The sequence below is a fragment of the Monodelphis domestica genome, chromosome 8 (genome assembly GCF_027887165.1).
Source record: "Monodelphis domestica isolate mMonDom1 chromosome 8, mMonDom1.pri, whole genome shotgun sequence".
Taxonomy (NCBI): Eukaryota; Metazoa; Chordata; class Mammalia; order Didelphimorphia; family Didelphidae; genus Monodelphis; species Monodelphis domestica.
This window is the reverse complement of record NC_077234.1, coordinates 247,870,167-247,887,101: the sequence shown is the minus strand read 5'-3', so window position 1 is coordinate 247,887,101 and position 16,935 is coordinate 247,870,167.

Below are 16,935 nucleotides of genomic sequence, written 5' to 3'. Positions count from 1 at the left end.
TTAAAAATATATATTCATATGTCTACCTGCTAACTATCCTTATGGTAATCAGTCTTGCTGTGTTTAGCTAGTCTGTTTTGGGGCATGCAGACCCCCCAGTATGATAGTTTAGTGGAACTTGCCAAACCCTGGCTACACTAACATGCCCAGCTAAAGGTTACCAACATGCTACAATGAAGCATCAAGGTGATAAATGTTAGAATTATTGTCTTCAGGAGGAATAATATTTTAATTAAGTTTTCAGTTAAAATATTTGCTTTCTTAAATATTTTTGCACAAAAGATATTATTACATTGAATCAAGAGCAAAGGATTGGGGATAAGGGAAACTTTATTGAATTCTAGGTTCTTCAATTTAAATTTTCAGGTCCCTACTTCCCTCTGTCTAACTTATATGATAATGATCAAATGATATAATTTCTGTAAAGTGGTTAGCACAGTGTCTGACTCATGATAGGCTCGTAATAAATGTTAATTCTCTTCCCCAGTGTTTGCATTATTTACGTCAGAGTTATTATCACTGTATAAAATGCTCAGTGTAGTGGATAGTACTGATATTAGGTATTTGAAAGAGATGATGTCATTTTAAGCTACCAAAATATTGTCTGAAAATAATAGGGACAACTAGTTCTCTTAGCCCTATAACTTTTGCATTTTCTAGCAGTTTCCCAGCATGCCATCATGCAGCCTCATGATCATGCCAGATAAGTTCCCTATTAGCTAAAAAGGCAGTGACTAGACACGCATCTTGGTAGAGCAGAGGACTAGGAATAAGAACACCAAGATACTAACATGGGACCCTTCATTTATTGAGTGCGCTGTACACGTTAGTTCATTTCTTTGAGATTCAAAGACCTTATCTATAGAAAAGGAAATAGCATCTTCCTATATACCTCAGTAGGTTGTTAGGGAAAACAAATCAGAAAAGGCATGTAAAATGCTTTTTAAACCAAAAATAGATTGATGTTTAAAAAGCACATCTTATAAAGTTTCAATTGCTCAACAAATATATAGTGAATGTATACTATATATAAGGTTCTATGGGGTCCTGTGAACAATTTAAAGAAATCCAAAACACCATCCTTGCCTTAATGAAATTTCCAATCTAGAAAATAATATTATACATGTGTGTGTAAAGTTTCAGTGCTTAGTTTTAGAGCAATATTTTAGAAAGGACATTGACAAGCTATAAAGTACATCAAAAGGGTAGCCAGGGTGTATAAGGACTTGAGACTGTCATAAATTAAGTTCAATCAAAGGACCTACAGAAGTTTAGCTTGGAAAAGAATACATAGAGAGAATGTTAACTTGCCTACAAAAAGAAATTTTCTATGAAATAAGTATTAGATTTTACTAGGTCCCAGAGAATAGAAAATGGAGCAGTGTTGAAATTTTCAGAGAGAAAGTATTTTCTTTCCTTTATTTTTCTTGCTTGGGGCGGGGATATGACTGATATGGAAACATGTTTTATATGACTTCACATGTATAATAGGTATCATATTTCTTGCCTTTTCAATGACAGAGAAGAAAGAATTGAAAATATATTTATTTTTTAAGTCAGAATAATCTGTTAAGTTCTAAGATGTTAGTAAGATTACAAAGAACAGTCCTGTCCATGAGCTTAGTCTGTTGCCTGATGACTAACATAGATATGAACAAAGTTCCATCACCAGTGGGTTGATCACTAAATGACCAGTTCTTTGGCTAAGGCAACCTATGAGACAAAGAAAACAAACAAATGAAGTAGTCCAGAATTTAAAAGAAGGATCTGGTTAACATTTGTGAAATTAATCAGTGTTTTTGAGGAATCCACATTTCCTCTGAGCACAAAGGTCTATCCTTTGAACAAAAAACATTCTCCTGGCAAAGCAATGTGGTTTCAAGTCAGTAATACCTACATCTGAGAAGTTAAAGTTGTGGGTGACCCAAAGGCAAAGAAAAAGTTCATCATGGACTCAAGTAAGCAGTAATATATTTTACATGTGCTCCAGATGTCATATAAGCAACATCATGGAAGAAATGTATGATTGAAGAAAGAAGCAAGAAAGAAACAAGTTATGTGGTGTGAATGAAGAATAACAATGATGGGAAAGCCCCAGGGTTCCACTGGAACCCACAAAATGTAAGACTTAAAGAAAGGTCTCTAGGATATTGAGCAGATCCTCTTTGGAAGGACACAGACAAGAAATTCATAGGAAAGAAGACATACAAAGACTGGGATTTACTTTGAAAAAATGCACATATCTATGAAAGTACCACTCTCTAGAAGTGGTATTATATGTGTATATAAATTTGTTTTTTCCTCTGCTCAGATTTCTTGGAAAATATTCTTTGTGGTGACAGCCTTGACAACATTTAGCAAATTAAATTATATTAGGAACAAATGAAATATCAAACTCCTAATGAGCCAGGCTGTTAGGCATTGAAACTGTCATAAACTTAGGAACAAGAAAAAATCAACCTTATAATCATCTCCTCTATAATTTAGAACATAAAATAATTTTGCCTTTGTATCAGGAATTTAAAATATTCTTATTGATTGCTTTATTAAGGCATTCCTTTCATCACAATTCAAATTTCAATAAAATCTTTCAGTACAAAAAGGTTGAAAATTTAAGTTACAATTTACATCATTTAACCAAGGTAGGGGTAAGTGGAATTTACTATTTGAGGGCAGGAATGAAAATTTGAAAAATCAGGAAGCAGAAAGCAAGTGCCATTAAAGAATTTTAAATGTATACAACTTTGTATAAGCTTGGGAATCATTTCCACTTTCAACAATACATATTTCATTCATCAGTAAAATTTATGATAATCTTTTTGTAGAAAAATAGCCACAATTTTGATTCATAAATTTGTACATTTAGAATTCTCAAATGAATTAAATTCAGTGAATTAGATTGCTTGTTTTATAGATTTTTTATATTTTGTATTAGAAAATAGAATCTTCAGATAAAGTTAAACTTCATTTTTGTTCTTTTGTATTATTAATCTAGATCTTAATGCAGTGGGGAAAGGATTGGCCTTAGGCATTCAATTTAATTCAATAAATATTTATGAAGTGCTTTCAAAATAGGAAAAGAACCATCAGGTGATAACCTGGTCAAGACAAGTAGAAATGTAGAAGAAAAATGGAATTATATAGAATGTTCTGCACTCACCCTTAGGAAGGAATTTAGTCTTCCACCCTCCAGTCCTCTAGTCAGATGGGAGAGACCACTGAGGGTGAGTTGAGAAATTGCTAAATATCAAAACCTGAATCAATTAGCATGATGATGAGAATTCATTTGATTGATTTACTCTATCAGGGCCTTGGAGGAGGTAAAGCCAAGCAAAGCTGCTGATGAGTAGCTCACATTCACCTGCTCTATAATCCAGGACAAATCACTTAATCTTTGTCTGCCTCAGTTTTGTTATCTATAAAATGGGAATAGTAATAGTATCTCTCTCCAAGAGTTGTGGGAATCAAATAAAATCATATTTGCAAGGCACACATTAAAATTCTACATAAATGACAACTATATTTTGACCACACAGTTGATTCATCCTTTTGATTAATGCTCCATTTTATTTTATACTCATAGTTATAGACCAAATGGCAATTTTCTCTCTCACTGCCTTTTTTACTAACAGTAAGTTGTTTTTACCTTTTATACTTCTTCCAGCATATGTATAAATAGTTAATACGTAAAAATGTATTTGTACATTGATATGCCCAAAACAATACTTCATGACTTGATAGAGTAGAGCATTTTTTCCAAATTGGTGGTAAAACACAGGACTAACCACTTACCTTTTAGATTATTGCTTCAATACTTCACAATGTAAAGTAGTTCTTGAATCTTTCAAATTTATTTTCCTTTAAGATGCTTTGGTCATCATTCCCCTGGCTCTATTCATTTCACTCTGCATCAGTTCATAAAAGGTTTGAATCCATATGGGGGGGGGGGGTTATATTTCACCAACTCTGAACACCCATCAGATTAGAAAATTAGAAAAAAAGTGAGGGTTGGAAGTTGTTGGAACTAATATGAGAAGACAGGTATAGTGATATTCTGCTAGTGGAAATAGGAATTGATCCAACTATTCTGGAAAGTCATTGGGAATCTTACCCAAAAAGTGGCTAAACCATGTTAATTCTTTGATCTAGAAATATCATTACTAGAATTATATTCTTAAAAGATCAAAGAAATAGGGAAAGGACCTATAGGTGCACAAATACTTATAGCATTGACTATTTGTAGCAAAGAACTGGAAACCAAGAGGGTGCCCATCAATTGGGGAATGCCTGAAGACACTATTACATTTGGATATAATAGACTATTCTAATAGTGAAATTTTGTTAGTTGTAGGAGAATGAAAGGAAAGAGAAGGAAGGAGGGAGAGAGAGAATAGCCAAGAGAAAAGAGGAGGAAAGGAGGTAAATCTTAGAATAGTTTACTATACTAATTCTTATTTATAATAGTTTCTTTCTATAGTTTACATTGTTTTGTTGACAGTCATCAACAAATTGTGATTTGGCAAACAACATCAAATATATCTATCATATATTATTATTAATACACCACTTGAAAATCCTAGAATAACATAATTGTTACCAAGTGAAAAAGTAATGGGAAAACTCATGTGTGTTTAAGTGTGAGCAGGAAGAAAGGGGAAAAGTGTTTGTAATCTGGATTGGCAACATAACTTTCCTTGACAATGAAATCAAAATTTCAACTAAGTATCTAGATATCCTGGAGTTTCAGGTAGCCAATAGATTCTTATATATTTTATCATCTTTAAATGTATTAAATAATTTTCCAAAACTAAGAAATATCCTGCCTTGATCTGTCTCAAATTTCCCTGATTAATGTGCTTTTCCCTCCATTAGGGATTGCTAATTATGGAGTGAGAAATTATATACTTATTTCCTCCTTAAAACTCTTCTTCTTTGATTAATTTAAAATTCATTTATGAGAAATTTAAAACATATTTGAAGGTTTGTATCACAGTGCATACAGATTGTAAATGACATGAATCAGAAATGATTGAAATATAAAATTATCTTTTTCTATTTTTTAAAAACAAAACTGTAAATTAAATAGAAACCCTTAAATGATTTTGACAGCATAAAAGACAATCTAAAAACACAAAATAAAATTTGAGGGAAGACTTCCATTTTAATTGCTTGTTGTGATTGCTGTGATTTTCTAAGCCTTTTCAAGAAGGGGCAGAGTAAACACTGAAACTAAATGAGCACGATCTGATGTTTCTAAACATCACTTTTTAAAAGGAAAGGGGGTAGTTAATAGTGAAAAAAGGATCATATTTTAGAATATTTTTCTCCAAGAAAATCAAACCCCAAAATGCTTATTTAAATAAATAAATGCTTCTTTAAACAAAGTGATGAGTAATAAAAACAAGTCAGACATTTTATCCACTCTGACTAGTGCTATACCTGCCACATCACAGGTGTTTGGTAAATATTAAATAAATAAAGTATAAAAGGAGGCAAAATTTAAAATTTTTTCTAACAAGTTGAGAAAGGTTCCCATCAGCATATTTTGTGAAGGACTTTCCTTTGTTATTCAAACTAAGTGAAAGGTTGATTATTAACATATATATGTTTGTTGCAAAGAAAAATAATATATACATATATATTTAAACCCTTATCTTCCATCTTGGAACCAATACTGTGTATTGGCTCCAAGGCAGAAGAGTGGTAAGAGCTAGGCAATGGGGGTTAAGTGACTTGCCCAGGGTCACACAGTTGGGAAGTGTCTGAGGCCAGATAGGACCAGTGGATCTAGACCTGGATCTAGATCCACTGAACCACCCAACTGCCCCCATTAAATGTTTATATTTCAAAAGTTATAGGGTTATAAGTAAAAAATATTTTAAAGAAACCAGCTATAAAAATGAACTTCTTAGAAAAATAATTTAATAATTTCTGACTTAATGTTGAGCAAATCTGGTCACATTAAAAAGTTAGCAGCAGCAGGATTTTTTACACATGTGAATTCTTTGCCTAAAATCCATCACACACACAAAACAAAAGTGGACACAGGCTTAGGAGTCAATCAGTCCAATAAAAGCCTTAGATGTATTTGGTTGTTCCAAGACCTACTTATTAGTTTTAACTTTGGAAGATCAAACATGTACTGATGAAAAGAACATTATATTACCTGAGACGGAGAATGAGAGTGTAGAAAGTAGATAAAGTCTTGGTCTACCAAAATCAACTTATTTAACCATCTTGAATGAATTCAGTATTTCTCTCCCCCTCTCTCTATACTATTACAAGAGTACAGTGCCTTAATGCTCCTTCTGTCTTTAAAGATAATTTGATAAACTTAATCCCTCCAAGGTATAATGCCTGATCAGACATAATGCTAGTTCTTCTAGGTATAATTTTAGATGCTAGCAACAGACTGAATGGATGATTTTTATTTGGGAGCAGAGGTGTACAATGGGCAAGTTGCCTGAATCAACCAGTTATTTTACTTGCAGATTTTATTTCCTCTATTTTATATCACAGAATCTTAGATTTGGAAAACACTTCAATAGTCATCTAGTGGTCAAAAAACTTCCCATTATAGTATCTGTCTTCTAGCCTCTGCTATAAGGAGTGGGAGTCCATTGCTTCTAGAGACAGCTCATTCAACTTTTAGATAATTTTAATTGTTAGAAACTTTCTCTTGACATTAAACATAAGTTTTTCTCCTTACAACACATCCATTATAACAGATTCTACCTTGTGGGGCCAAGCAGAACAACTCCTCCCTATCAATAACTCTTCAAATGCTTGAAGATAGCCATTGTGCCTCCTTACCACCATCCCCAAGCTAGAAATGCATAGTTTTTACAATTGATTTTCATAAGCCTTGAAACCCAGTCCCCTTGTCATCCTAATTATCCACTCAAGACTCTCCAATTTATTTAAGTCATTGGTCTTTCTTATATCATGGAGCCCCAAAATGAACACAACACTTTGTTGAGGTGTTAGGAAGATAGAGTACAAAATCACTTCTCTATTATTGGAAACTATCTTCCTTTTAATGCTATCTAAGATGGACTGAGCTTTTTTATTTCCACCTTCCATATCATTCTAATACTAAACTTCCTAAAATATAGTCCACTAAAATTGCCAGATCTTTTTTAGAACAACTGTCATGTGACTTTGCTTCCATAATCTTAAAATTCTGAAGTTCATTTTGCATGTGTGCATCTCCATGTGTGAGAGTTTATATTTTTTCCTATTGGATTTTATCTTACTATATTCAGGCTAATACTGGCATGGTCCCTTCCAATACTTATTTCATTATGTTCTCTCTTCAAGCTTTGTGTCACCTACAAATGTGATAAAGGTGTCATATTAACTTTTATCCAAGTCATTGATAAAAATACTAATCAGTTCACTGGGATTGGATCCTGGAGTGGAGTATCTCTGGATACCTCTTGCTACATTAACATTTAACCATTTAGAAGAATTTTTTTTAATGACTATTCCAAATAGTCCCTAATTCAAGGATTTTATTATCTGTTTCATATTTAAAACCTGAGTTCCCTTAACTTATTTTTTTTACTATTTTGATAACTGTACTTCAATATCCTTTGTTTCATTTATAATCTTGTTTATTTAGGCTCTCCCAAGACTCTTAGGGAGTTTTTAAAATTCTAAAACTGACACCCTTTATGTTACTCCCCCTTTTATATTTTATCATAATCTTCTGAACTGGTCTTATTGATGCTCCATGTGTAATTCTTTACCTTCTGGTACTGTGCCTTTGTGATGATCATTCCCCGTTCTTGGTATATTCTCCTTTTCATCTCTGCTCTAAGATTCCCTAATTTCCTTCAAAGCTTAAATCAAGCACCACATGCTGATCCTTCTTGCTTATAGTGGCTCTGCCTATTGGCTTTTATTCATTTTGTATAGTTATATGCATGTATGGGTACATATGTAGATATACATATATATGTACATATATATGTATATATATATATCATATATATGTTTTCCTGACAGGATGGATGTAAGCTCCTTAAGAGTGGGGACTGTTCTATTTTTGGCACATTATAGTTGCTTATTAAATGTTTTCTGATTGTTTGAAATCATAGAATCATAGATTTAAACTTAGAATGAGTCTAAGCCATTTTCCCATCTACTACTACTTTATTTTATAGTTCACAAAACTGAGGTCCAGGGTGGCTGGGTAAATTATTCTTCTGAGAATTGGTTGAATTCTGTAAATGTTATAGGGGATTCAGAGTTCTGATAGAGGTTGAACTACATTATGTCAAAAGTTTCCTCCAGATCTAAAATTTAATAAATCAACTGATGTTGTTGAGAAAGGAATGGCTAAACAAGTTGTAGTAAATGGATATATATATAATGAAATATATTACCATGTAAGAAATGTCAGCAATTGGTAACTGCAAAGAAGTATACAAAGATTTATGTGAACTGGTGAACAATGAAAACAAAACTACTGTAATAATGAAAAGAAAGGTAATATGTAATCATTAAAATACTACATGTAATATTTAGAAATTGGTTTTGTTAAATAATATTAGTAAAAAAAACTGTTGTGGTCGCCACTTATAAAATTAACCCTTAAGTCATGAGGATGATGGTAGCTTTTAACAATTTAATTTGATATAAACATAGTATAAGAAAGAAATAAAGAAGGAAGGAAGTAAAAAATTATTTTCTAGCCTATCTCTCTAAAGTCTGACCCATAGAATTTCAGCTCGCTCCCCAACAAGATTCCAATCTCCACATGGAAGTCCAGTAGTCTCTTTGGAGCAAGAGTCTTACCAGCCCATGAGAGTGTCTTCCATCCAAGACACCAACCCTGAATGGAATAGAAGAATCAAACCCAGAAAGCTCACACCAAAGACTCGATCTCCTCTATGGTTTCATCTTTTATAGCCCTTTTCTCCATGTCCCTTCCTGTCTCTATCTAAGCTGGTCTCAGATATCTCCAGAACCAATCCAAGTCTCTCTGACCCAGACTCGTAACCCTTAATTCTGGGTCATATTCCTAGGGCCCTTAACCTGTGACCTTTGGAGCATTCCAGCCTGCTAATGGGATGGTTCAGATGAGAAGAAAGTTCACAACCCTGGGAGGAAGGGTTTCCGTTTACACAATCAAGTAGAGGATTTTTGATATGGAACACTGACAGCATTTAATTGCAACCTTTTTTATGAGCTGTTATCTAATTTGCTGAAATTTATTCCCTTTTTAAAAATTTATATCCTATACATTTGATTTTATACATTTAAAAATATGATTCTGAGAAGGTGTCCATAGACTTCATAAGATTGCCAATGGGATCCATGACATAAAAAAGATTAAGGACTCTTACTCTAGTTTGCATACAGATATGACAGAGTATCCATGATTTCATGAACATGGACATTCCTTTCAGGGTTGCAGATGCAATCCATTCATAACTTCTCATTCAAAGCTATTCTGGTCCATGATATCTGTTAAAATATTTTGCTAAGAACTACTTATGAGCCAGGGGACCTTATTTATTTCTTTTAGTTGTATTCCAGCAATCTTGATTCAGTCCAGATCTTGAATGGTTCATCTCATAGTCTTTCTATATAACCATTTACTTTTCCTTTTAAAAAATTATTTATTATAATTTAACTAGTATGAACAATTCAATAAATATAATGAATGGGGAAATATTATATAGGGAACTATGAATCTATTATATCTACCTTGCTTTTTTGCTACAAATCAAATGTAAAACAATAGTATTGACACACTCTCACTTGACTGTATTCCCTCCTGAACTTCCTCCTACTATGTTCTGAATAACTTTTAAATTTTTCTTCGGTACACTTTTATGTTCTTTATTTTTTTTCCTCACCATCCCCACCTGCCCATCCTTCTCAAAAATAAAAATTCTCCTTCATAGCAAATATTCAATAAAAAACACATTGGCATGAATTTCTTCATGGGAGGAGGTGAGGCAAATAGCAAGACTGATGGTTTTGAAATAAAAAAACCTAGGCTGTAGTATTCTAAGGATTGAAAGAATCAGGACAATATTATCTTAGACAACCTCATTATTTAGAAGGAATCTTCCTTTTGTTTGGACTCTAAGAATTCTCTATAAAATACTGGACAAGTTTGGAAAGCATGTCACCCTTTTTTAAGCTATTGATTATAATCAGAGGATCATGAAAAAGAAAATTATTGTAGGGGTTTAACATATGCACAGAAGACATCATGTTTGAAGCTACATTTTATGCACTAAAATCAGGTTTTATTTTCAACAAAGTTGTTTTGCATATTCTTTATTCAATTACACAGCTATGGAGATGTGTTCAATTATGAAAAAAATTGAAGAAGTGAAGAGCAGAGAGACCAAGTCACGTGCCCATGTGTCACTTCCAGCCAGGTGACCTTGCAAAAGGTCACAAAGATTTGGACCTTATGGCTCCAATTATAAAGTCAGTGCTTATACAAAGTGTAAGGTCACTGCACTGTAGTTTCTTAATTTACAAGCCTTTTGTTCTCTTTTAATTCTCTTTTTTATCATTTTCAACAGATGTTCATGCATAGACTATAATTTTGTTCATATTGGTCTCTTTGCCTATATTATTAGCACTCATTCCCTTGCCAATATTAGTACTGCAAGGCAAGCCAAGTATTCCATAAAATAATTTGTCATTTTGCCCTTAGGTATCTGATGAAATGGACTTTATCAAATTCCTTGTTTACCACTACAAAGGGAGCCTGTAAGACATCCTTCCAGTAAGCTCCAATTTCTTTATGTTTCTTGTATCACTAGGAGAGAATATCCATATGGATATGGTTTAGTTGCTCTATAAGCTTGCTGGTCATTGGCCAGAGATCTCCCATTTAGAGTGCCAAAACAAAATTGTAGGTGGTCTAAATGTTAAACTCTAAAAAATGGTATAACTGTTTTCAGCAGACGTCTCTGTCACTGTGGAAGCAAAGTGCTAAAAACAAAAACTCCTTATTTGTGTTTTTCCAGTGGATCAAAACAATCAATAATCCATTATCTAATGTCCAACTTCCCGAGAGTGTGCCCTTTTGCACTTTAATATGTTGATATTGAGACAGCAAGTACATTGAATTGTCAAACCCATGCAAGAAACTTTCCTGGTTTAGCAGATACCACCAGAATTTCCTTTTTGTTGGCATTATCTTAAAGAATCTTGCATAAAATGGTGGTATGATGAGGCACCAAAGAAAACTGGAATAATCATGACTTTCTAGGTGATGTAACTTTACCTTACTGATTACATGCTGAAAAGTAGAAATGGAATACGCTTCTCTGAAAGCTAATGAAACAAAGTCATGGGATCATCAAGACTTTGGACCAGCCATGTAACTTCTTTCCTTTTAAAATGAGGAAGCTAGACTAAATTTACTCTAAGATAATTTTAAATTCTAGTTCTAAAGTAATCCTAGTCTGTTCTATATCTACCACTACTATTTTCTCCTAATCATACATACATAAAGACTTCTAATCAACAGATGATACTAAAATTAGAAGGAAAGATAAATAGCAAATGATCCAAAAGATTGTTAGCATATCTCAATAAATATCATAATTCAAAATTAAAACAATACATGATAAAATACTCAAATCTGTTGTTTCCCAATTAATTGTATAAAATATTCTAGAATGGCTTAAGAAATGAATCATAATATTGAGTGAAATTAAATAGGAATAAATTTCAGAATTATAGAATATACAGGAAAATTAAAATCTCTCAAAGGAAGCAAAAGAGAGAGAAAAACAAATTGGGAATATAAATATGCTGAAATAAAATAAAATTGGGAAGAAGAGAAGCAAAAGAAAACTGTTGTTAAAAATTGGATGTAAAAGCTACTATTTTCAAAGACAGGATGCTTTGAGACAACTTAGGTAGCATAGGATATTGGAAGAACATAACAAGTCAACAAATCTGAATACCGTAAAGCAAGAATTTTTTTTTTTAACTGCTAACAGAAAACAGACGAAATTGTCTCTAGAAAAATAAAATAAAATAAGTCAATTTGATACCTAAATTTGTTAATAATTAGTAAAATGAGGTCTTGTGATGATTATATGATAATATATCATTTAAAAGTAAAAAAGTACCAGAATGTAGATATATAATATATTCCTTCTGAGTTTATTTCTAATTCTTAGATTCTGTGATTCTTTGAAAAGCCACATTTGAATTAAAAAAGAAGAATGGTATCTCACTAATTGGGAACTTGATTGTAGAAACCAGGGCTGAAGCCTATCAAAAACAGCACCCCCTTGATCTTTTGGCAAAAGCTTGTGAACTGCTCGTTTTCCTCAGCTGAAATTTACAAAGTGTACTGAAGTAAGCTACATATAACAAATTAGGCAGTGATTATGTTTTTGCAAACATATCCCAAAATTATTTGGACTTTGGAGAAACTTGGAGAGACATTATGAAAGATTACTGGGTTAGTTGCCTGATTCTTAATTCCATCTTCTATAATTATTAGCTGTTTAACCATGAAACTCTCTGAATTAACCTCTCTGTCACATTCTTAATTTGTTAAACATGGCTGATTACATACATATAATATTTATCTTGATAAATATGTAAAATATTTAATAAATCTTATAGTAATTTATATGTTAGTTATTGTTATCTATTCATCATATGAGGAATTAATCCTATCAATGAAAGAAATATTTTTTCTATGGCGATCTCTGTTGAATTTTGCCTTGAGGTCTCTAAATCATGATTCAAGATCATTCATTTTGCAATTAGCACTTCATAGGGACTAACATAATAAATATGACGCATTTTATTTTGTATTTACATTTTAACCAATGTGCATAATATGAAAACATGGATGCACACATTTTATACATTTATTTATGAGAATGTGTGTGTATATATGAATGTGTATGTGCAATGAAATACTCTTATTTCAGTAATAATGTACATGTTAGAACAAGGATAGGGATAAAGTTGCAACCATTATTCCTGTAATTTCCAGACTCTAAAACCAGATAATCAGATTCACTACCTGAGTAGCATGAAGTAAGTAGTCCATTAGATTTATGAATGATTTTAAGTATGATAAGTGAAACTCAACGCCTTTGGAAATTCAATTTGGATAAGTATTCCAGTGGTCTCTCGGCACTAATACAACCAAATAACAAAAGATTGTGAGCATAAAAATTGGTCAGGGTGTTTCACAAGAGTTTATTTTTGCAAGAAATTCCTGATGTGCTTTTAGTTTGTTCTGCATCATAAGAAACAGGACTTTTAGAACATAGACCTCTGTTTTGCTTAATTTTTTTAAAATTTTGCCTATTTACTTATTTGGTATGGACTTAAAATGATATCAGAGATTTCCCTGTAATTTGTTAATGTAAACAGACTAGAACAGTAATGTAGAGCAGATATTTGTAATGAAGTTCAGTTGAATGAGTCACTCTACTCTTCTTAATGTAACTGGCAAAATACTCAGTATCCAGATTGTTGTGACTTGACCTTCATTTTCAAAGAGGACCAATGATATCACAGGATGATATCTTGACTTTGGTGGTGCATAACCTTGGCACATTCTATTCCTAATCAAGCTCTAAGCATTCCATTACATCAACTGCAGCCACCTTTATGGCCATTGAAACAAATTTTTTCTCATCTACCCATTCCATCAAGGGAAGTCTTCACATGCTTGGGGTAGCATCCCCATAACTCATCAACAGCTTGGAGGTCTGTAAGTTACCCACAATCTAATTTAGAATTTTCTAATTGATTTATAATTTGTTCAGAAGGTCTTACCAGGATGTCATCACTGAGCGTGATACAACTTCTTGGATCCAAGAGTGAGAGTTGGGTGAAAGGTGGACACAAATGTTAGATGAGAAACCCTTTACTTCATAAGAATATTTATACTAAATGAACCAATCAGATGTATTAAATTAGGTGCTAAAAATCCTAATTAGTCAATTTGGGGAGGATTAGAGTGCTTCAAGTCATATGATGAATCAATATGACACTGCACAAAATGCATATTGATATTGGTTAAGGAGACTTAATCGTGTCCTATAGGACTTGAATAAGCTAATTTGGGACCAGATAGGTCAGCCTTGAGAGAGTCACTTCACCCAAGCCCCAGAGGGATAATCTCTTCAGGGAAGGCAAGGGTAGAGTTGGGAAGAAAAAGAAAGTATCCCACTAGGAAGTGGGATGCTTCATCCAAAGGATAAGCCTGTGATCTTCCAAAGCTCAACAGTTAGAATGATTTTGGACTTCCTGTGAGTATTTTAGCAGTATACCCAGATTAGCAGTGGTTGATGGCTTGCATCTATATCAGAACCTGAAGATACTCTAAATACAAAAAAGAAAGGCACTGCCAGACTAACTGAAAGAATACCACTAAAAACCTATGTTATGCTTAAGGGGGATTTCATTGGGACCTTGACAGGGAACAAAAAGGTTTTCTATGCATCATGTATTTTATACTTTCCTCTTGATTCTGTATGGATTTGTGGTAGAGTACGCATATGCACATATATGCCATGTGTACTTATAATAGAAATGCCAAATATTGTTTTTGGTTTTAGACATCAACATTTCTAGATATTACAATATGAATCTGTCTGGAATTTATCTAGGCTATTCTTAGACAGTATTCCTATTGATAGGAAAATAGATTTACCAGTCCCTCATCTCCAACAAGAGGAAGTTTGTTTAAAATTTTAATATATGTTTTTAAATTTTGATGTATATGTTAATATATTTAATATATAGACCTCCAATCTTTCTCTATGAAATTTCATATGATCATATATTTAGAATAGGAAGGCAATTTAGAGGGCATCAAGCCCAACCTATTAACTCATTTTAAGTCTATGCAACTAAGGCCAAAACAGATTATATGATCTGAAAATCTCACAGTTCATGTCTGAGGCAGAATTGGAACCCAGTTCTGCAAGTCCAACATTCTATCTATTAAGTCAGTTAAACTCAAATAATAACAAGGGTCACTAAACCATATATAAAGATCCCTGTGAGTGCATATTGACATAAAATATTAAAATTAGTTATATTTTATGATACTTTATTTGTCTCACTAGTTACTTCCAAATTATATTTTAATATAGTCTGATCTATACGCAGGAGTGTTGGGGACCTATGTTTTTTGGACTATTGTCACCACTCATTGCTTGTAGTTTCACCCTCTGGAAGCAAGTAAAATATTTTTCTTTTGTTTATAGCATTCATTTATCAAATTATTCAATGCCCTCTTTGTGCCAAAAGTTTTCTATTCATATTTCTATTCATAAAAGTCAGAGCATTCATTATTAAACTTAGTACTTAAATTGTACTTTGTACTTTTAAAGTTTGGAATTTGAAAAAATTATACTCTCTTCTGATCTAGTGATAAAGGTGAATCAGTTGTAGTATGGGGAATAAGTAGTAGTAAAGGTATAGTAAGTTGTACTGGTATCATAGATAGAACCCATCATTATTTTATAATTTTCATACTCATAAAGAATTAAACTTATTGCCTCAGGTAACTTTTTTCTACTTTCAAGGGGCTCCAGTGGCTTAACATTCTGCTACTAATTCTATTCCACTGGTTTATCATCTTAAATTTATATAAAATCAATTTCAGTGTGTCATTTCCCTTATATATGAATATCTCTTGACCTTTCCTATAGCTTCTCTATGCTCAAGGCTTTAATTTATTGGTAATTTATATTAATATAGTTGTGATCCATTCCTCTCAAAACAAAGCTGAGTCACATTTTAAAAGGAACCCTTCCCTATTTTCTATGGTAAAAATAGTATCAATGGGGAGATTAAAAAGCCAGGATCCAAATACTATTGCCTTGGGAAGACAAATTCATTTTAATGATGCTTTTCTTAAACACCTCCAAACAATATTATATAATATAGTTAAACCAAATATAGTATGAAAATGTGAGAATGTATCCTATCAAAAAATAAACTACATTCTGAGGTTAAATCACATGCAATAAACATCTGAATAATTAACTGAGATAAGAATCATAATTTCATTAAAATGGAGAACAAGTAAATGGTCTCCATACTCCTTAAGTATCTATTTCTTTTATCTTAATAAAGAATAAAAGAAGGAAATAAAGACAGTATCAGTGGACATATAACACCACCAAATTTTAAAGAAGTCTCTAACAATCACAATAGTACATCTTATCTTTAAAATACATTTGGAGTCATATCCTAAATGTAATATTTAACATTTTCTTTTACAAAGCTATTCTGTCTTCTCAAAGATATAGTCTAGAATTTGTATAATCATCCTTTAATTACTTTACACTATTTCATAGATCAGATAATGGACAAAGGGAAAATCTTCTTATTGTTAAGAAACATCATGTAATTTTTTATTTAATATTTTGGATTAGAATGGGGATACATGAATACTAGTTACAAAAAAAGAAAACACTAAATTTCCTGATATTTGACAAGTATGCCTAATATTCCATTATTTTCCATTTTAACTATTCCATATTATGCTGGTAGATGTTTGATTTCCAATCCAAATATCATCAGCTGTAATAGATAAAAATAAAAATGGTCTATCCCCCCATAATGGAAAATCAATCAAAAAGGTTTAGAATTGGCCAAAGCAATTGATTGCATATAAGTTCAGATGACTGGGAAGATTCTGGAATGATTATTTTCAGTATAACTCCTCAACATAATAGCCTCAAAAGGAATAAAACCTATGCCACATTGTTAGTAATTATAGACAAATCAAGAAAATGAGCAAGAAAAACTAAATAAGACAAATGAGCTTATTTAATAAGAAATTAATAGTTTTTTTTAAACACAAAAATACCTAATCATCCCATCCATTTTCTCACTCTCCAGTTCAACTTGTAAAGCATGTATAGATGCCATCAGGTACTCCATAGACATATATCT